This window comes from Leuciscus leuciscus, assembly GCF_965113295.1.
Source record: "Leuciscus leuciscus genome assembly, chromosome: 18".
Taxonomy (NCBI): domain Eukaryota; kingdom Metazoa; phylum Chordata; class Actinopteri; order Cypriniformes; family Leuciscidae; genus Leuciscus; species Leuciscus leuciscus.
This window is the reverse complement of record NC_138742.1, coordinates 36259541-36283140: the sequence shown is the minus strand read 5'-3', so window position 1 is coordinate 36283140 and position 23600 is coordinate 36259541. Positions and strand designations below refer to the sequence as shown.

General features: G+C 39.8%; 1 long non-coding RNA gene across 1 annotated transcript in view; it reads right to left on the bottom strand.

Moving 5' to 3' along the window:
* The window catches only part of LOC309480369, an 88528-nt gene extending 65626 nt beyond the window's left edge, over nt 1–22902 (bottom strand). Inside the window, exon 1 of the long non-coding RNA XR_014199598.1 lies at nt 22691–22902. This is a non-coding gene — a long non-coding RNA (uncharacterized lncRNA). The remainder of the gene's footprint in view (nt 1–22690) is intronic.
* Nucleotides 22903–23600: the final 698 nt, after the last annotated feature.

Below are 23600 nucleotides of genomic sequence, written 5' to 3'. Positions count from 1 at the left end.
CACAAGCATGACCTGAGGCTACATGCTGTGTTTCGGCGCAGCGCCACCTACTGGTCCGGAGATATGAAAAATGGCTATTTTTGCTTATAACTTCTGAACAGTTTGTCCAAAAATCATAAAATTGGTCTCGTTAGATTCAGGGCAACATGCCGAGTCGACTGATGTCCAATTTTACCATATCGGCCATTTTGACTGTCGGCCATTTTGAATTTTGTGCTAAAATGCTGTATTTTAAGAACGCATGAACGGATTGTTACGAAACTTGGTATGGGTCATCAGCACGATGTTCTGAAGGAGCGTGAGAAGTTTCGAAACAGCGCCACCTAGTGGTGAATTTTTTTTTTCAAATGCTTATAACTTTGGGTTTGGTCGACTTATTTTCACCAAACTCATCTCATTAGACTCCTGAATCCTTGCCGAGTCCAACGATACCAAACATGCTAGGTTTCGCCTCACGGTTTGTGAAGCGTTGTGATTTAGCGCTTAAAAAACATTTGGCTATATCTTCGAAACCGTTTGTCCGATCGAGACGAAACCACCGTCAGAAGTTTGGAAACATAGGTCGATAGCTATACACCAATGCCCAAATGCAAAAATATTGATGTTTAGGGGTAGTAAATTCCAATCAAAGTCATGTGTCAGTCATTTTTTACGTGTTTTTTCATATAAATGTCTATAACTCTGAAGCGAATTGAGATATTTTCACCAAAATCGACACACATATGTATGGGCTCACTCTGAGGACACATAAAAAAATTGTGGGACTGAGCCTCTTGGTGGCGCTATTATAGAACAAAACATGAAATTCCCATTGACTTCAATACAGTTTTGTGAAATAAAGTGCTATACTAAACAAATGCATTAGTGTAATATTACAAAACTCAGAATGTGCCATCAGCACCATCCCCTGAAGGTACCAAAAATATTTTGAGACAGCGCCACCTAATGGTCAAAAGTGACAATCAATTAAATCATATTTTTAATTACTCTTTCTATGATTTTTCAGCCATTTCGCCTAAAATCCTCTTTAAATGTCTTTAATTGCTCATTGTTGCAGTTGATCTGACACTTTCAGCCATGTCTTGTCGTCTTATTCTGCTTGGCCCCGGTAATGGCTGCTTGCAGCTATATTTAGGGGCCAAGCACCGAAGGTGCGGAGGCACCTATTGTATCTGTTCCCGTTCTTATTAGGGGCCAAGCACCGAAGGTGCGGAGGCACCTATTGTTTTTGTTCCGGTTCTTATTATTATTATTATTATTATTCTTCTTCTTCTTCTTCCGCCATGGGAGTCTATGGCAGCCCATAGAACCGATTGCGGGAAAGTTATGAAATTTGGCACACTGATAGAGGACAGTCTGAAAAGTCACCATACCAAATTTGGTGTCTTAAAACCAATCCCTCTAGCGCCACCACCTGTCCAAAATTTCACTTTTATTTTGCTAATAACTTTTGAACCCTTTGGCCAATCAACAAAATTCTTTTTTCCTCTGATTCCTGAGCTCATGACGATTCGATTGCACCCTATGACGTCATTTTCCGGCTTATAAATATGGCCGCCATTTTGAATGTGCTGAAAAAGCTACTTTTTCGAACTCGTCCTAGACGGTTTGTCCGATTTGCACGAAAATTGAACCAGATCATCTTCAGGCAGTGCTGACAAAAAGTTATGGAATTCAAATTGATTCGTCAAACCGTTTTCGAATAACGCTCGAACACATTTTACGTAGCGCTTGCGAAAACAGTCGTAGGGCTGTATCTCCGCAACGCTTTATCGGATTCAGACCAAAATTGGTACATGTCATCACAAGCATGACCTGAGGCTACATGCTGCGTTTCGGCGCAGCGCCACCTACTGGTCCGGAGATATGAAAAATGGCTATTTTTGCTTATAACTTCTGAACAATTTGTCCAAAAATCATAAAATTGGTCTCGTTAGATTCAGGGCAACATGCCGAGTCGACTGATATCAAATTTTACCATATCGGCCATTTTGACTGTCGGCCATTTTGAATTTTGTGCTAAAATGCTGTATTTTAAGAACGCATGAACGGATTGTTACGAAACTTGGTATGGGTCATCAGCACGATGTTCTGAAGGAGCGTGAGAAGTTTCGAAACAGCGCCACCTAGTGGTCAAAAGTTAAAACAACATTTCCAAAAAGGCTAATAACTTTTGAATAAATCTGGCTACTGAAATGCCACTGGTCTTAATAGATTCCTTGGGTCAAGCCGAGAACATAGATACCAAGTTTACCTTATTTGGCCAAACTTTCTGTCCGCCATCTTGATTTTCATTCAAAACCTACTTTTTCAAACTCCTCCTAGACCGTTTGTCCGATTTTCACCAAAATCGAATCGTATCATCTCCAGACCGTGCCGACTAAAAGTTATGGATTTCGTGTGGATAGACCAAACCGTTTTCGTATAGCGCAGCAGCAAAGTTGAGGCATGATGCTAATAGCACTATTCAGGCTTTATCTCTGCAATCCCTTGAAATATTGACACCAAACTTTGTATGTGTCATTGTCACTTCACTCTGACCACATCACATCAGTTTTGTAACTGCGCCACCTATTGGTCGAAAGTGATAATGCATTAAATCATATTTTTATTGACTGTTTCTATGATTTTTCAGCCATTTCGTCTAAAATCCTCTTTAAATGTCTTTAATTGCTCATTGTTGCAGTTGGTCTGACACCTTCAGCCATGTTGGCATATCCTGTCATCTACTTGCGCTTGGCCCCGGTAATTGCTGCTTGCAGCTATATTTATTATTATTATTCTTCTTCCGCCATGGGAGTCTATGGCAGCCCATAGAACCGATTGCGGGAAAGTTGTTTTGGTTTGACATTCTGATAGAGGACAGTCCCAACATTAAATACACCAATTTTGGTGTTTCTAAGTCACTCCCTCTAGCGCCACCACCTGTCCAAAGTTTCACTTTTATTATGCTAATAACTTTTGAAGCGTAAGGCCAATCAACAAAATTCTTTTTTCCTCTGATTCCTGAGCTCATGCCGATTCGATTGCACCCTATGACGTCATTTTCAGGCTTATAAATATGGTCGCCATTTTGAATGTGCTGAAAAAGCTACTTTTTCGAACTCGTCCTAGACGGTTTGTCCGATTTGCACGAAAATTGAACCAGATCATCTTCAGGCAGTGCTGACAAAAAGTTATGGAATTCAAATTGATTCGTCAAACCGTTTTCGAATAACGCTCGAACACATTTTACATAGCGCTTGCGAAAACAGTCGTAGGGCTGTATCTCCGCAACGCTTTATCGGATTCAGACCAAAATTGGTACATGTCATCACAAGCATGACCTGAGGCTACATGCTGCGTTTCGGCGCAGCGCCACCTACTGGTCCGGAGATATGAAAAATGGCTATTTTTGCTTATAACTTCTGAATGGTTTGTCCAAAAATCATAAAATTGGTCTCGTTAGATTCAGGTCAACATGCCGAGTCGACTGATATAAAATTTTACCATATCGGCCATTTTGACTGTCGGCCATTTTGAATTTTGTGCTAAAATGCTGTATTTTAAGAACGCATGAACGGATTGTTACGAAACTTGGTATGGGTCATCAGCACGATGTTCTGAAGGAGCGTGAGAAGTTTCGAAACAGCGCCACCTAGTGGTGAATTTTTTTTTTCAAATGCTTATAACTTTGGGTGTGGTTGACTTATTTTCACCAAACTCATCTCATTAGACTCCTGAATCCTTGCCGAGTCCAACGATACCAAACATGCTAGGTTTCGCCTCACGGTTTGTGTAGCGTTGTGATTTAGCGCTTAAAAAACATTTGGCTATATCTTCGAAACCGTTTGTCCGATCGAGACGAAACCACCGTCAGAAGTTTGAAAACATAGGTCGATAGCTATACACCAATGCCCAAATGCGAAAATATTGATGTTTAGGGGTAGTAAATTCCAATCAAAGTCATGTGTCAGTCATTTTTTACGTGTTTTTTCATATAAATGTCTATAACTCTGAAGCGAATTGAGATATTTTCACCAAAATCGACACACATATGTATGGGCTCACTCTGAGGACACATAAAAAAAATTGTGGGACTGAGCCTCTTGGTGGCGCTATAACAGAACAAAACATGAAATTCCCATTGACTTCAATACAGTTTTGTGAAATAAAATGCTATACTGAACAAATGCATTGGTGTAATATTACGAAACTCAGAATGTGCCATCAGCACCATCCCCTGAAGGTACCCAAAATATTTTGAGACAGCGCCACCTAATGGTCAAAAGTGACAATCAATTAAATCATATTTTTAATTACTCTTTCTATGATTTTTCAGCCATTTCGCCTAAAATCCTCTTTAAATGTCTTTAATTGCTCATTTTTGCAGTTGATCTGACACTTTCAGCCATGTCTTGTCGTCTTATTCTGCTTGGCCCCGGTAATGGCTGCTTGCAGCTATATTTAGGGGCCAAGCACCGAAGGTGCGGAGGCACCTATTGTATCTGTTCCCGTTCTTATTAGGGGCCAAGCACCGAAGGTGCGGAGGCACCTATTGTATCTGTTCCCGTTCTTATTATTATTATTATTATTAGGGGCCAAGCACCGAAGGTGCGGGCACCTATTGTAATTGTTCCCGTTCTTATTATTAGGGGCCAAGCACCGAAGGTGCGGAGGCACCTATTGTATCTGTTCGCGTTCTTATTATTATTATTCTTCTTCCGCCATGGGAGTCTATGGCAGCCCATAGAACCGATTGCGGGAAAGTTGTTTTGGTTTGACATTCTGATAGAGGACAGTCCCAACATTAAGTACACCAATTTTGGTGTGTCTAAGTCATTCCCTCTAGCGCCACCACCTGTCCAAAGTTTCACTTTTACTTTGCTAATAACTTTTGAACCGTAAGGCCAATCAGCGAAATCCTTTTTTCCTCTGATTCCTGAGCTCATGACGATTCGATTGCACCCTATATCATCATTTTCCGTCATAAAAACATGGCCGCCATTTTGAATTTTCCTAAAAAGGTACTTTTTCGAACTCGTCCTAGACGGTTTGTCCGATTTGCACGAAAATTGAATCGGATCATCTTCAGGCAGGGGTGACAAAAAGTTATTAAAATCTTGTTGATTCGTCAAACCGTTTTCGATAAACGCACGAATACATTTTACGTAGCGCTAGCAAAAACAGTCGTAAGGCTGTATCTCCGCAACGGTTTATCGTATTCAGACCAATCTTGGTACATGTACTCACAAGCATGACCTGAGGCTACATGCTGCGTTTCGGCGCAGCGCCACCTACTGGTCCGGAGATATGAAAAATGGCTATTTTTGCTTATAACTTCTGAACAGTTTGTCCAAAAATCATAAAATTGGTCTCGTTAGATTCAGGGCGACATGCTGAGTCGACTGATATCCAATTTGACCATATCGGCCATTTTGACTGTCGGCCATTTCGAATTTTGTGCTAAAATGCTGTATTTTAAGAACGCATGAACGGATTCTTACGAAACTTGGTCTGGGACATCAGCACGATGTCCTGAAGGAGCCTGAGAAGTTTCGAAACAGCGCCACCTAGTGGTGAATTTTTTTTTTCAAATGCTTATAACTTTGGGTGTGGTCAACTTATTTTCACGAAACTCATCTTTTTAGACTCCTGAATCATTGCCGAGTCCTACGATACCAAACATGCTAGGTTTCGCCTTACGGTTTGTGTAGCGTTGTGATTTAGCGCTTAAAAAACATTTGGCTATATCTTTGAAACCGCTAGTCCGATCGAGACGAAACCACCGTCAGAAGTTTGGAAACATAGGTCGATAGCTAAACGCCAATGCCCAAATGCGAAAATATTGATGTTTAGGGGTACTAATTTCCAATCAAAGTCATGTGTCAGTCATTTTTTTCGTGTTTTTTCATATAAATGTCTATAACTCCGAAGCGAATTGAGATATTTTCACCAAAATTGACACACATATGTATGGGCTCACTCTGAGGACACGTACAAAAAATTGTGGGACTGAGCCTCTTGGTGGCGCTATAACAGAACAAAACATGAAATTCCCATTGACTTCAATACAGTTTTGTGAAATAAAATGCTATACTGAACAAATGCATTGGTGTAATATTACGAAACTCAGAATGTGCCATCAGCACCATCCCCTGAAGGTACCCAAAATATTTTGAGACAGCGCCACCTAATGGTCAAAAGTGACAATCAATTAAATCATATTTTTAATTACTCTTTCTATGATTTTTCAGCCATTTCGCCTAAAATCCTCTTTAAATGTCTTTAATTGCTCATTGTTGCAGTTGATCTGACACTTTCAGCCATGTCTTGTCGTCTTATTCTGCTTGGCCCCGGTAATGGCTGCTTGCAGCTATATTTATTAGGGGCCAAGCACCGAAGGTGCGGAGGCACCTATTGTTTTTGTTCCGGTTCTTATTATTATTATTATTATTATTATTATTCTTCTTCTTCCGCTCTGGGAGTCTATGGCAGCCCATAGAACCGCTTGCGGGAAAGTTATGAAATTTGGCACAATGATAGAGGACAGTCCAAAAAGTCACCATGCCAAATTTGGTGTCTTAAAACCAATCCCTCTAGCGCCACCACCTGTCCAAAATTTCACTTTTATTTTGCTAATAACTTTTGAACCGTTTGGCCAATCAACAAAATTCTTTTTTCCTCTGATTCCTGAGCTCATGACGATTCGATTGCACCCTATGACGTCATTTTCGGGCTTATAAATATGGCCGCCATTTTGAATGTGCTGAAAAAGCTACTTTTTCGAACTCGTCCTAGACGGTTTGTCCGATTTGCACGAAAATTGAACCAGATCATCTTCAGGCAGTGCTGACAAAAAGTTATTAAAATCTAGTTGATTTGTCAAACGGTTTTCAATAAACGCTCGAACAAATTTTACGTAGCGCTTGCGAAAACAGTCGTAAGGCTGTATCTTCGCAACGCTTTATCGTATTCAGACCAAACTTGGTACATGTCATCACAAGCATGACCTGAGGCTACATGCTGCGTTTCGGCCCAGCGCCACCTACTGGTCCAGAGATATGAAAAATGGCTATTTTTGCTTATAACTTCTGAACAGTTTGTCCAAAAATCATAAAATTGGTCTCGTTAGATTCAGGGCAAAATGCCGAGTCGACTGATATCCAATTTTACCATATCGGCCATTTTGACTGTCGGCCATTTTGAATTTTGTGCTAAAACGCTGTATTTTAAGGACGCATGAACGGATTGTTACGAAACTTGGTATGGGTCATCAGCACGATGTCCTGAAGGAGCCTGAGAAGTTTCAAAACAGCGCCACCTAGTGGTTAATCTTTTTATTCAAATGCTTATAACTTTGGGTGTGGTCAACATATTTTCACGAAACTCATCTAATTAGACTGCTGAATCCTTGCCGAGTCCTACGATACCAAACATGCTAGGTTTCACCTTACGGTTTGTGTAGCGTTGTGATTTAGCGCTTAAAAAACATTTGGCTATATCTTCGAAACCGCTAGTCTGATCGAGACGAAACCACCGCCAGAAGTTTGAAAACATAGGTCGATAGCTATACGCCAATGCCCAAATGTGAAAATATTGATAGTAAGGGGTAGTAAAATCCAATCAAAGTCATGTGTCAGTCATTTTTTACGTGTTTTTTCATACAAATGTCTATAACTCCGAAGCGAATTGAGATATTTTCACCAAAATTGACACACATATGTATGGGCTCACTCTGAGGACACATAAAAAAAATGGTGTGACTGAGCCTCTTGGTGGCGCTATAATAGAACAAAACATGAAATTCCCATTGACTTCAATACAGTTTTGTGAAATAAAATGCTATACTAAACAAATGCATTGGTGTTATTTAATGAAACTCAGAAAGTGCCTTCAGCGCCATTTCCTGAAAGTACCCAACATATTTCAAGACAGCGCCACCTAGTGGTCAAAAGTTATAACAAAACTTCTAAAAATGCTAATAACTTTTGAATAAATCTGCCTATTGAAATGCCACTGGTATTAATAGATTGCTTGGGTCAAGCCGAGAACATAGAAACCAAGTTTTCCTTATTTGGTCTAATTTCCTGTCCGCCATCTTGATTTTCATTCAAAACATACATTTTCGAACTCCTCCTACACCGTTTGTCCGATTTTCACCAAAATCGAATCGTATCATCTCCAGACCGTGCCGACTAAAACTTATCGATTTCGTCTCGATTGACGAAACCGTTTTCGTATAGCGCAGCAGCAAAGTTGAGGCATGATGCTAATTGCACTATTCAGGCTTTATCTCTGCAATGCCTTGACATATTGACACCAAACTTTGTATGTGTCATTGTCACTTCACTCTGACCACATCACATCAGTTTTGTAACTGCGCCACCTATTGGTAGAAAGTGATAATGCATTACATCATATTTTTATTTACTGTTTCTATGTATTTTCAGGCATTTTGCCTAAAATCCTCTTTAATGTCTTTAATTGCTCATTGTTGCAGTTGGTCTGACACTTTCAGCAATGTTGGCATGTGTTGTCATCTGATTGTGCTTGGCCCCGCTAAATGCTGCTTGCAGCTTTAATTATTCTTCTTCTTCTTCCGCTCTTGGAGTCTATGGCAGCCCATAGAACCGATTGCGGGAAAGTTGTTTTGGTTTGACATTCTGATAGAGGACATTCCCAACATTAAATACACCAATTTTGGTGTTTCTAAGTCATTCCCTCTAGCGCCACCACCTGTCCAAAATTTCACTTTTGTTTTGCTAATAACTTTTGAACCGTAAGGCCAATCAACAAACTTCTTTTTTCCTCTGATTCCTGAGCTCATGCCGATTCGATTGCACCCTATGACGTCATTTTCCGTCATAAAAACATGGCCGCCATTTTGAATTATTCTCAAAACCTACTTTTTCGAACTCGTCCTAGACAGTTTGTCCGATTTGCACGAAAATTGAACCAGATCATCTTCAGGCAGTGCTGACCAAAAGTTATTAAAATCTAGTTGATTTGTCAAACCGTTTTCAATAAACGCTCAAACAAATTTTACGTAGCGCTTGCAAAAACAGTCGTAAGGCTGTATCTTCGCAACGCTTTATCGTATTCAGACCAAACTTGGTACATGTCATCACAAGCATGACCTGAGGCTACATGCTGCGTTTCGGCGCAGCGCCACCTACTGGTCCAGAGATATGAAAAATGGCTATTTTTGCTTATAACTTCTGAACAGTTTGTCCAAAAATCATAAAATTGGTCTTGTTAGATTCAGGGCAAAATGCCGAGTCGACTGATATCCAATTTTACCATATCGGCCATTTTGACTGTCGGCCATTTTGAATTTTGTGCTAAAATGCTGTATTTTAAGAACGCATGAACGGATTGTTACGAAACTTGGTATGGGTCATCAGCACGATGTCCTGAAGGAGCCTGAGAAGTTTCGAAACAGCGCCACCTAGTGGTTAATCTTTTTATTCAAATGCTTATAACTTTGGGTGTGGTCGACTTATTTTCACGAGACTCATCTAATTAGACTCCTGAATCCTTGCCGAGTCCTACGATACCAAACATGCTAGGTTTCGCCTTACGGTTTGTGTAGCGTTGGGATTTAGCGCTTAAAAAACATTTGGCTATATCTGCGAAACCGCTAGTCTGATCGAGACGAAACCACCGTCAGAAGTTTGGAAACATAGGTCGATAGCTATACGCCAATGCCCAAATGCGAAAATATTGATAGTAAGGGGTAGTAAAATTCAATCAAAGACATGTGTCAGTCATTTTTTACGTGTTTTTTCATATAAATGTCTATAACTCCGAAGCGAATTGAGATATTTTCACCCAAATTGACACAGATATGTATGGGCTCACTCTGAGGACACGTAAAAAAAATTGTGAGACTGAGCCTCTTGGTGGCGCTATAATAGAACAAAACATGAAATTCCCATTGACTTCAATACAGTTTTGTGAAATAAAATGCTATACTAAACAAATGCATTGGTGTTATTTAATGAAACTCAGAAAGTGCCTTCAGCACCATTTACTGAAAGTACCCAACATATTTCAAGACAGCGCCACCTTTTGGTCAAAAGTTATAACAAAACTTCTAAAAATGCTAATAACTTTTGAATAAATCTGCCCATTGAAATGCCACTGGTATTAATAGATTCCTTGGGTCAAGCCGAGAACATAGAAACCAAGTTTTCCTTATTTGGCCTAACTTCCTGTCCGCCATCTTGATTTTCATTCAAAACATACATTTTCGAACTCCTCCTACACCGTTTGTCCGATTTTCACCAAAATCGAATCGTATCATCTTCAGACCGTGCCGACGAAAAGTTATCGATTTCGTCTCGATTGACGAAACCGTTTTCGTATAGGGCAGCAGCAAAGTTGAGGCATGATGTTAAAAGCACTATTCAGGCTTTATCTCTGCAATGCCTTGACATATTGACACCAAACTTTGTATGTGTCATTGTCACTTCACTCTGACCACATTACATCAGTTTTGTAACTGCGCCACCTATTGGTCGAAAGTGATAATGCATTAAATCATTTTTATTTACTGTTTCTATGAATTTTCAGGCATTTCGCCTAAAATCCTCTTTAATGTCTTTAATTGCTCATTGTTGCAGTTGGTCTGACAGTTTCAGCAATGTTGGCATGTCTTGTCATCTGATTGTGCTTGGCCCCGCTAAATGCTGCTTGCAGCTTTAATTATTATTATTATTATTCTTCTTCCACTCTGGGAGTCTATGGCAGCCCATAGAACCGATTGCGGGAAAGTTGTAATGGTTTGAGATTCTGATAGAGGACAGTCCCAACATTAAATACACCAATTTTGGTGTGTCTAAGTAATTCCCTCTAGCGCCACCACCTGTCCAAAATTTCACTTTTGTTTTGCTAATAACTTTTGAACCGTAAGGCCAATCAACAAAATTCTTTTTTCCTCTGATTCCTGAGCTCATGCCGATTCGATTGCACCCTATGTCGTCATTTTCCGTCATACAAACATGGCCGCCATTTTGAATTATTCTCAAAACCTACTTTTTCGAACTCGTCCTAGACAGTTTGTCCGATTTGCACGAAAATTGAACCAGATCATCTTCAGGCAGTGCTGACAAAAAGTTATTAAAATCTAGTTGATTTGTCAAACCGTTTTCAATAAACGCTCGAACAAATTTTACGTAGCGCTTGCGAAAACAGTCGTAAGGCTTTATCTTCGCAACGCTTTATCGTATTCAGACCAAACTTGGTACATGTCATCACAAGCATGACCTGAGGCTACATGCTGCGTTTCGGCGCAGCGCCACCTACTGGTCCAGAGATATGAAAAATGGCTATTTTTGCTTATAACTTCTGAACAGTTTGTCCAAAAATCATAAAATTGGTCTTGTTAGATTCAGGGCAAAATGCCGAGTCGACTGATATCCAATTTTACCATATCGGCCATTTTGACTGTCGGCCATTTTGAATTTTGTGCTAAAATGCTGTATTTTAAGAACGCATGAACGGATTGTTACGAAACTTGGTATGGGTCATCAGCACGATGTCCTGAAGGAGCCTGAGAAGTTTCGAAACAGCGCCACCTAGTGGTTAATCTTTTTATTCAAATGCTTATAACTTTGGGTGTGGTCGACTTATTTTCACGAGACTCATCTAATTAGACTCCTGAATCCTTGCCGAGTCCTACGATACCAAACATGCTAGGTTTCGCCTTACGGTTTGTGTAGCGTTGTGATTTAGCGCTTAAAAAACATTTGGCTATATCTGCGAAACCGCTAGTCTGATCGAGACGAAACCACCGTCAGAAGTTTGGAAACATAGGTCGATAGCTATATGCCAATGCCCAATTGCGAAAATATTGATAGTAAGGGGTAGTAAAATCCAATCAAAGTCATGTGTCAGTCATTTTTTACGTGTTTTTTCATATAAATGTCTATAACTCCAAAGCGAATTGAGATATTTTCACCAAAATTGACACAGATATGTATGGGCTCACTCTGAGGACACGTAAAAAAAATGGTGTGACTGAGCCTCTTGGTGGCGCTATAATAGAACAAAACATGAAATTCCCATTGACTTCAATACAGTTTTGTGAAATAAAATGCGATACTAAACAAATGCATTGGTGTTATTTAATGAAACTCAGAAAGTGCGTTCAGCACCATTTCCTGAAAGTACCCAACATATTTCAAGACAGCGCCACCTTTTGGTCAAAAGTTATAACAAAACTTCTAAAAATGCTAATAACTTTTGAATAAATCTGCCCATTGAAATGCCACTGGTATTAATAGATTCCTTGGGTCAAGCCGAGAACATAGAAACCAAGTTTTCCTTATTTGGCCTAACTTCCTGTCCGCCATCTTGATTTTCATTCAAAACATACATTTTCGAACTCCTCCTACACCGTTTGTCCGATTTTCACCAAAATCGAATCGTATCATCTCCAGACCGTGCCGACTAAAAGTTATCGATTTCGTCTCGATTGACGAAACTGTTTTTGTATAGCGCAGCAGCAAATTTGAGGCATGATGCTAAAAGCACTATTCAGGCTTTATCTCTGCAATGCTTTGACATATTGACACCAAACTTTGTATGTGTCATTGTCACTTCACTCTGACCACATCACATCAGTTTTGTAACTGCGCCACCTATTGGTCGAAAGTGATAATGCATTAAATCATTTTTATTTACTGTTTCTATGAATTTTTCAGGCATTTTGCCTAAAATCCTCTTTAATGTCTTTAATTGCTCATTGTTGCAGTTGGTCTGACACTTTCAGCAATGTTGGCATGTCTTGTCATCTGATTGTGCTTGGCCCCGCTAAATGCTGCTTGCAGCTTTAATTATTATTATTAGGGGCCAAGCACCGAAGGTGCGTAGGCACCTATTGTATCTGTTCCCGTTCCTATTATTATTATTATTCTTCATTTTTCCGACTGGGAGTCTATGGCAGCCCATAGAACCGCTTGCGGGAAAGTTATCAAATTTGGCACACTGATAGAGGAGAGTCTGACCTATCAGCATAGCAAATTTGGAGTCTCCAATTCATTCCCTCTAGCGCCACCAGCTGTCCAAAGTTGCACTCATGTTTATGCTAATAACTTTTGAACCACAAGGGCTAGAAACAAAATTTCTTTTTTCCTCTTATTCCTTGGCTCAGGACGATTCGATTGCACCCTATGACGTCATTTTCCGTCATGGAAATATTTCCACCATTTCGAATTTTCCGAAAAACATACTTTTTCAAACTCCTCCTAGACCGTTACTCCGATTTTCACGAAAATTGAACCAGATCATCTCCAGACCATGCCGACAAAAGGTTATGGAATTCGTGTTGATTCGTCAAACTGTTCTCGAATACCGTGCAAACAAATTTTACGTAGCGCTAACGAAAACAGACACAAGCTTGTATCTCCTCAACACTTTATCATATTCAGACCAAACTTGGTCCATATCATCACAAGCATGACCTGAGGCTACATGCTGCGTTTCGTCATAGTGCCACCTACTGGTCCGGAGATATGAAAAATGGCTGTTTTTGCTTATAACTTCTGAATGGATTGCCCAAAAATCATAAACGTGGTCTCGTTAGATTCAGGACGTCATGCTGAGTCGACTGATATCCAATTTTCCCAGATCAGCCATTTTGGCTGTCGGCCATTTTGAATTATGTGCTAAAATGCTGTATTTTAGGAATGCATGAACGTATCGTTACGAAACTCGGTATGGGTCATCAGCACGATGTCCTGAAGGAGTCTGAGAAGTTTCGAAACAGTGCCATCTAGTGGTGAAGTTTTTTCCCCAAATGCTTCCAAATGCTTATAACTTTGGGTGTGGTCAACTTATTTTCACGAGACTCATCTCTTTAGACTCCTGAATCGTTGCCGAGTCCAACGATACCAAACATGTTAGGTTTCGCCTTATGGTTTGTGTAGCGTTGTGATTTAGCGCTTAAAAAACATTTGGCTATATCTTTGAAACCGCTTGTCCGATCGAGACGAAACCACCGTCAGAAGTTTGGAAACATAGGTCGATAGCTAAACGTCAATGCCCAAATGTGAAAATATTGATGTTTAGGGGTAGTAAATTCCAATCAAAGTCATGTGTCAGTCATTTTTTTCGTGTTTTTTCATATAAATGTCTATAACTCCGAAGCGAATTGAGATATTTTCACCAAAATTGACACAAATATGCATGGGCTCACTCTGAGGACACGTAAAAAAAATGGTGGGACTGAGTCTCTTGGTGGCGATATAACAGAACAAAACATGAATTTCCCATTGACTTCAATACAGTTTTGTGAATTAAAATGCTATAGTAAACAAATGCATTGGTGTAATATTACGAAACTCAGAATGTGCCATCAGCACCATCCCCTGAAGGTACCCAAAATATTTCGAGACAGCGCCACCTAGTGATCAAATGTTATGACAAAATTTCCAAAAAGGCTAATAACTTTTGAATAAATCTGGCTTTTGAAATGCCACTGGTCTTAATAGATTCCTTGGGTCAAGCCGAGAACATAGATACCAAGTTTTCCTTATTTGGCCGAAGTTCCTGTCCGCCATCTTGATTTTCAGTCAAAACCTACTTTTTCGAACTCCTCCTAGACCGTTTGTCCGATTTTCACCAAAATCGAATCGTATCATCTCCAAACCGTGCCGACTAAAAGTTATGGATTTCGTGTCGATACACGAAACTGTTTTCGTATAGCGTAGCAGCAAAGTTGAGGCATGATGCTAAAAGCACTATTCAGGCTTTATCTCTGCAATGCCTTGACATATTGACACCAAACTTTGTATGTGTCATTGTCACTTCACTCTGACCACATCACATCAGTTTTGTAACTGCGCCACCTATTGGTCGAAAGTGATAATCATTTAAATCATATTTTGAATGACAATTGATGTGATTCTTCAGCCATTTGACCTAAAATCCTCTTTAAATGTATTTAATTGCTCATTGTTGCAGTTGGTCTGACACCTTCAGCCATGTTGGCATATCCTGTCATCTGCTTGCGCTTGGCCCCGATAATTGCTGCTTGCAGCTATATTTATTATTATTATTCTTCTTCCGCCATGGGAGTCTATGGCAGCCCATAGAACCGAGCGCGGGAAAGTTGTTTTGGTTTGACATTCTGATAGAGGACAGTCCCAACATTAAATACACCAATTTTGGTGTTTCTAAGTCATTCCCTCTAGCGCCACCACCTGTCCAAAATTTCACTTTTATTTTGCTAATAACTTTTGAACCGTAAGGCCAATCAGCTAAATTCTTGTTTCCTCTGATTTCTGAGCTCATGGCAATTCGATTGCACCCTATGACGTAATTTTACGTCATTAAAATATGGCCGCCATTTTGAATTTTTCTAAAAACCTACTTTTTCGAACTCGTCCTAGACGGTTTGTCCGATTTGCACGAAAATTGAACCAGATCATCTTCAGGTAGTGCTGACAAAAAGTTATGGAATTCAAATTGATTCGTCAAACCGTTTTCGATAAACGCACGAATACATTTTACGTAGCGCTAGCAAAAACGGTCGTAAGGCCGTATCTCCGCAACGGTTTATCGTATTCAGACCAAACTTGGTATTTGTACTCACAAGCATGACCTGAGGCTACATGCTGTGTTTCGGCGCAGCGCCACCTACTGGTCCGGAGATATGAAAAATGGCTATTTTTGCTTATAACTTCTGAACAGTTTGTCCAAAAATCATAAAATTGGTCTCGTTAGATTCAGGGCAACATGCCGAGTCGACTGATGTCCAATTTGACCATATCGGTCATTTTGGCTGTCGGCCATTTTGAATTTTGTGCTAAAATTCTGTATTTTATGACTGCATGAACGGATTGTTACGAAACGTGGTATGGGTCATCAGCACAATGCCCTGAATGAGCCTGAGAAGTTTCGAAACAGCGCCACCTAGTGGTGAATTTTTTTTTTCAAATGCTTATAACTTTGGGTGTGGTCAACTTATTTTCACGAAACTCATCTTTTTAGACTCCTGAATCGTTGCCGAGTCCTACGATACCAAACATGCTAGGTTTCGCCTTACGGTTTGTGTAGCGTTGTGATTTAGCGCTTAAAAAACATTTGGCTATATCTTTGAAACCGCTAGTCCGATCGAGACGAAACCACCGTCAGAAGTTTGGAAACATAGGTCGATAGTTATACGCCAATGCCCAAATGCGAAAATATTGATGTTTAGGGGTACTAATTTCCAATCAAAGTCATGTGTCAGTCATTTTTTTCGTGTTTTTTCATATAAATGTCTATAACTCCGAAGCGAATTGAGATATTTTCACCAAAATTGACACACATATGTATGGGCTCACTCTGAGGACACGTACAAAAAATTGTGGGACTGAGCCTCTTGGTGGCGCTATAACAGAACAAAACATGAAATTCCCATTGACTTCAATACAGTTTTGTGAAATAAAATGCTATACTGAACAAATGCATTGGTGTAATATTACGAAACTCAGAATGTGCCATCAGCACCATCCCCTGAAGGTACCCAAAATATTTTGAGACAGCGCCACCTAATGGTCAAAAGTGACAATCAATTAAATCATATTTTTAATTACTCTTTCTATGATTTTTCAGCCATTTCGCCTAAAATCCTCTTTAAATGTCTTTAATTGCTCATTGTTGCAGTTGATCTGACACTTTCAGCCATGTCTTGTCGTCTTATTCTGCTTGGCCCCGGTAATGGCTGCTTGCAGCTATATTTATTATTATTATTATTCTTCTTCCGCCATGGGAGTCTATGGCAGCCCATAGAACCGAGCGCGGGAAAGTTGTTTTGGTTTGACATTCTGATAGAGGACAGTCCCAACATTAAATACACCAATTTTGGTGTTTCTAAGTCATTCCCTCTAGCGCCACCACCTGTCCAAAATTTCACTTTTATTTTGCTAATAACTTTTGAACCGTAAGGCCAATCAGCTAAATTCTTGTTTCCTCTGATTTCTGAGCTCATGGCAATTCGATTGCACCCTATGACGTAATTTTACGTCATTAAAATATGGCCGCCATTTTGAATTTTTCTAAAAACCTACTTTTTCGAACTCGTCCTAGACGGTTTGTCCGATTTGCACGAAAATTGAACCAGATCATCTTCAGGTAGTGCTGACAAAAAGTTATGGAATTCAAATTGATTCGTCAAACCGTTTTCGATAAACGCACGAATACATTTTACGTAGCGCTAGCAAAAACGGTCGTAAGGCCGTATCTCCGCAACGGTTTATCGTATTCAGACCAAACTTGGTATTTGTACTCACAAGCATGACCTGAGGCTACATGCTGTGTTTCGGCGCAGCGCCACCTACTGGTCCGGAGATATGAAAAATGGCTATTTTTGCTTATAACTTCTGAACAGTTTGTCCAAAAATCATAAAATTGGTCTCGTTAGATTCAGGGCAACATGCCGAGTCGACTGATGTCCAATTTGACCATATCGGTCATTTTGGCTGTCGGCCATTTTGAATTTTGTGCTAAAATTCTGTATTTTATGACTGCATGAACGGATTGTTACGAAACGTGGTATGGGTCATCAGCACAATGCCCTGAATGAGCCTGAGAAGTTTCGAAACAGCGCCACCTAGTGGTGAATTTTTTTTTTTCAAATGCTTATAACTTTGGGTGTGGTCAACTTATTTTCACGAAACTCATCTTTTTAGACTCCTGAATCGTTGCCGAGTCCTACGATACCAAACATGCTAGGTTTCGCCTTACGGTTTGTGTAGCGTTGTGATTTAGCGCTTAAAAAACATTTGGCTATATCTTTGAAACCGCTAGTCCGATCGAGACGAAACCACCGTCAGAAGTTTGGAAACATAGGTCGATAGCTATACGCCAATGCCCAAATGCGAAAATATTGATGTTTAGGGGTACTAATTTCCAATCAAAGTCATGTGTCAGTCATTTTTTTCGTGTTTTTTCATATAAATGTCTATAACTCCGAAGCGAATTGAGATATTTTCACCAAAATTGACACACATATGTATGGGCTCACTCTGAGGACACGTACAAAAAATTGTGGGACTGAGCCTCTTGGTGGCGCTATAACAGAACAAAACATGAAATTCCCATTGACTTCAATACAGTTTTGTGAAATAAAATGCTATACTGAACAAATGCATTGGTGTAATATTACGAAACTCAGAATGTGCCATCAGCACCATCCCCTGAAGGTACCCAAAATATTTTGAGACAGCGCCACCTAATGGTCAAAAGTGACAATCAATTAAATCATATTTTTAATTACTCTTTCTATGATTTTTCAGCCATTTCGCCTAAAATCCTCTTTAAATGTCTTTAATTGCTCATTGTTGCAGTTGATCTGACACTTTCAGCCATGTCTTGTCGTCTTATTCTGCTTGGCCCCGGTAATGGCTGCTTGCAGCTATATTTATTATTATTATTATTATTATTATTATTCTTCCGCTCTTGGAGTCTATGGCAGCCCATAGAACCGATTGCGGGAAAGTTGTTTTGGTTTGACATTCTGATAGAGGACATTCCCAACATTAAATACACCAATTTTGGTGTTTCTAAGTCATTCCCTCTAGCGCCACCACCTGTCCAAAATTTCACTTTTGTTTTGCTAATAACTTTTGAACCGTAAGGCCAATCAACAAACTTCTTTTTTCCTCTGATTCCTGAGCTCATGACGATTCGATTGCACCCTATGACGTCATTTTCTGTCATAAAAACATGGCCGCCATTTTGAATTATTCTCAAAACCTACTTTTTCGAACTCGTCCTAGACGGTTTGTCCGATTTGCACGAAAATTGAACCAGATCATCTTCAGGCAGTGCTGACAAAAAGTTATTAAAATCTAGTTGATTTGTCAAACCGTTTTCAATAAACGCTCAAACAAATTTTACGTAGCGCTTGCGAAAACAGTCGTAAGGCTGTATCTTCGCAACGCTTTATCGTATTCAGACCAAAATTGGTACATGTCATCACAAGCATGACCTGAGGCTACATGCTGCGTTTCGGCCCAGCGCCACCTACTGGTCCAGAGATATGAAAAATGGCTATTTTTGCTTATAACTTCTGAACAGTTTGTCCAAAAATCATAAAATTGGTCTCGTTAGATTCAGGGCAAAATGCCGAGTCGACTGATATCCAATTTTACCATATCGGCCATTTTGACTGTCGGCCATTTTGAATTTTGTGCTAAAACGCTGTATTTTAAGAACGCATGAACGGATTGTTACGAAACTTGGTATGGGTCATCATCACGATGTCCTGAAGGAGCCTGAGAAGTTTCAAAACAGCGCCACCTAGTGGTTAATCTTTTTATTCAAATGCTTATAACTTTGGGTGTGGTCGACATATTTTCACGAAACTCATCTAATTAGACTGCTGAATCCTTGCCGAATCCTACGATACCAAACATGCTAGGTTTCACCTTACGGTTTGTGTAGCGTTGTGATTTAGCGCTTAAAAAACATTTGGCTATATCTTCGAAACCGCTAGTCTGATCGAGACGAAACCACCGTCAGAAGTTTGGAAACATAGGTCGATAGCTATACGCCAATGCCCAAATGTGAAAATATTGATAGTAAGGGGTAGTAAAATCCAATCAAAGTCATGTGTCAGTCATTTTTTACGTGTTTTTTCATACAAATGTCTATAAGTCCGAAGCGAATTGAGATATTTTCACCAAAATTGACACACATATGTATGGGCTTACTCTGAGGACACATAAAAAAAATGGTGTGACTGAGCCTCTTGGTGGCGCTATAATAGAACAAAACATGAAATTCCCATTGACTTCAATACAGTTTTGTGAAATAAAATGCTATACTAAACAAATGCATTGGTGTTATTTAATGAAACTCAGAAAGTGCCTTCAGCACCATTTCCTGAAAGTACCCAACATATTTCAAGACAGCGCCACCTAGTGGTCAAAAGTTATAACAAAACTTCTAAAAATGCTAATAACTTTTGAATAAATCTGCCTATTGAAATGCCACTGGTATTAATAGATTGCTTGGGTCAAGCCGAGAACATAGAAACCAAGTTTTCCTTATTTGGCCTAATTTCCTGTCCGCCATCTTGATTTTCATTCAAAACATACATTTTCGAACTCCTTCTACACCGTTTGTCCGATTTTCACCAAAATTGAATCGTATCATCTCCAGACCGTGCCGACTAAAACTTATCGATTTCGTCTCGATTGACGAAACCATTTTCGTATAGCGCAGCAGCAAAGTTGAGGCATGATGCTAATTGCACTATTCAGGCTTTATCTCTGCAATGCCTTGACATATTGACACCAAACTTTGTATGTGTCATTGTCACTTCACTCTGACCACATCACATCAGTTTTGTAACTGCGCCACCTATTGGTAGAAAGTGATAATGCATTACATCATATTTTTATTTACTGTTTCTATGAATTTTCAGGCATTTTGCCTAAAATCCTCTTTAATGTCTTTAATTGCTCATTGTTGCAGTTGGTCTGACACTTTCAGCAATGTTGGCATGTGTTGTCATCTGATTGTGCTTGGCCCCGCTAAATGCTGCTTGCAGCTTTAATTATTATTATTCTTCTTCCGCTCTTGGAGTCTATGGCAGCCCATAGAACCGATTGCGGGAAAGTTGTTTTGGTTTGACATTCTGATAGAGGACAGTCCCAACATTAAATACACCAATTTTGGTGTGTCTAAGTCATTCCCTCTAGCGCCACCACCTGTCCGAAATGTCACTTTTGTTTTGCTAATAACTTTTTAACCGTAAGGCCAATCAACAAAATTCTTATTTCCTCTGATTTCTGAGCTCATGCCGATTCGATTGCACCCTATGTCGTCATTTTCCGTCATAAAAACATGGCCGCCATGTTGAATTATTCTCAAAACCTACTTTTTCGAACTCGTCCTAGACAGTTTGTCCGATTTGCACGAAAATTGAACCAGATCATCTTCAGGCAGTGCTGACAAAAAGTTATTAAAATCTAGTTGATTTGTCAAACCGTTTTCAATAAACGCTCGAACAAATTTTACGTAGCGCTTGCGAAAACAGTCGTAAGGCTGTATCTTCGCAACGCTTTATCGTATTCAGACCAAACTTGGTACATGTCATCACAAGCATGACCTGAGGCTACATGCTGCGTTTCGGCGCAGTGCCACCTACTGGTCCAGAGATATGAAAAATGGCTATTTTTGCTTATAACTTCTGAACAGTTTGTCCAAAAATCATAAAAATGGTCTCGTTAGATTCAGGGCAAAATGCCGAGTCGACTGATATCCAATTTTACCATATCGGCCATTTTGACTGTCGGCCATTTTGAATTTTGTGCTAAAATGCTGTATTTTAAGAACGCATGAACGGATTCTTACGAAACTTGGTATGGGTCATCAGCACGATGTCCTGAAGGAGCCTGAGAAGTTTCGAAACAGCGCCACCTAGTGGTTAATCTTTTTATTCAAATGATTATAACTTTGGGTGTGGTCGACTTATTTTCACGAGACTCATCTAATTAGACTCCTGAATCCTTGCCGAGTCCTACGATACCAAGCATGCTAGGTTTCGCCTTACGGTTTGTGTAGCGTTGTGATTTAGCGCTTAAAAAACATTTGGCTATATCTGCGAAACCGCTAGTCTGATCGAGACGAAACCACCATCAGAAGTTTGGAAACATAGGTCGATAGCTATACGCCAATGCCCAAATGCGAAAATATTGATAGTAAGGGGTAGTAAAATTCAATCAAAGTCATGTGTCAGTCATTTTTTACGTGTTTTTTCATATAAATGTCTATAACTCTGAAGTCAATTGAGATATTTTCACCAAAATTGACACACATATGTATGGGCTCACTCTGAGGACACATAAAAAAAATGGTGTGACTGAGCCTCTTGGTGGCGCTATAATAGAACAAAACATGAAATTCCCATTGACTTCAATACAGTTTTGTGAAATAAAATGCTATACTAAACAAATGCATTGGTGTTATTTAATGAAACTCAGAAAGTGCCTTCAGCACCATTTCCTGAAAGTACCCAACATATTTCAAGACAGCGCCACCTAGTGTTCAAAAGTTATAACAAAACTTCTAAAAATGCTAATAACTTTTGAATAAATCTGCCTATTGAAATGCCACTGGTATTAATAGATTCCTTGGGTCAAGCCGAGAACATAGAAATCAAGTTTTCCTTATTTGGCCTAACTTCCTGTCCGCCATCTTGATTTTCATTCAAAACATACATTTTCGAACTCCTCCTACACCGTTTGTCCGATTTTCACCAAAATCTAATCGTATCATCTCCAGACCGTGCCGACTAAAAGTTATCGATTTCGTCTCGATTGACACAACTGTTTTCGTATAGCGCAGCAGCAAAGTTGAGGCATGATGCTAAAAGCACTATTCAGGCTTTATCTCTGCAATGCCTTGACATATTGACACCAAACTTTGTATGTGTCATTGTCACATCACTCTGACCACATCACATCAGTTTTGTAACTGCGCCACCTATTGGTAGAAAGTGATAATGCATTACATCATATTTTTATTTACTCTTTCTATGAATTTTCAGGCATTTTGCCTAAAATCCTCTTTAACGTCTTTAATTGCTCATTGTTGCAGTTGGTCTGACACTTTCAGCAATGTTGGCATGTCTTGTCATCTGATTGTGCTTGGCCCCGCTAAATGCTGCTTGCAGCTTTAATTAGGGGCCAAGCACCGAAGGTGCGGGCACCTATTGTTTTCGTTCGCGTTCTTATTATTATTAGGGGCCAAGCACCGAAGGTGCTAGGCACCTATTGTTTTCGTTCGCGTTCTTATTATTATTATTAGGGGCCAAGCACCGAAGGTGCGTAGGCACCTATTGTATCTGTTCCCGTTCTTATTATTATTATTCTTCCGTTTCTTCCGACTGGGCGTCTATGGCAGCCCATAGAACCGATTGCGGGAAAGTTGTTTTGATTTGACATTCTGATAGAGGACAGTCCCAACATTAAATACACCAATTTTGGTGTTTCTAAGTCACTCCCTCTAGCGCCACCACCTGTCCAAAGTTTCACTTTTATTATGCTAATAACTTTTGAAGCGTAAGGCCAATCAACAAAATTCTTTTTTCCTCTGATTCCTGAGCTCATGCCGATTCGATTGCACCCTATGACGTCATTTTCCGGCTTATAAATATGGTCGCCATTTTGAATGTGCTGAAAAAGCTACTTTTTCGAACTCGTCCTAGACGGTTTGTCCGATTTGCACGAAAATTGAACCAGATCATCTTCAGGCAGTGCTGACAAAAAGTTATGGAATTCAAATTGATTCGTCAAACCGTTTTTGAATAACGCTCGAACACATTTTACATAGCGCTTGGGAAAACAGTCGTAGGGCTGTATCTCCGCAACGCTTTATCGGATTCAGACCAAATTTGGTACATGTCATCACAAGCATGACCTGAGGCTACATGCTGCGTTTCGGCGCAGCGCCACCTACTGGTCCGGAGATATGAAAAATGGCTATTTTTGCTTATAACTTCTGAATGGTTTGTCCAAAAATCATAAAATTGGTCTCGTTAGATTCAGGTCAACATGCCGAGTCGACTGATATACAATTTTACCATATCGGCCATTTTGACTGTCGGCCATTTTGAATTT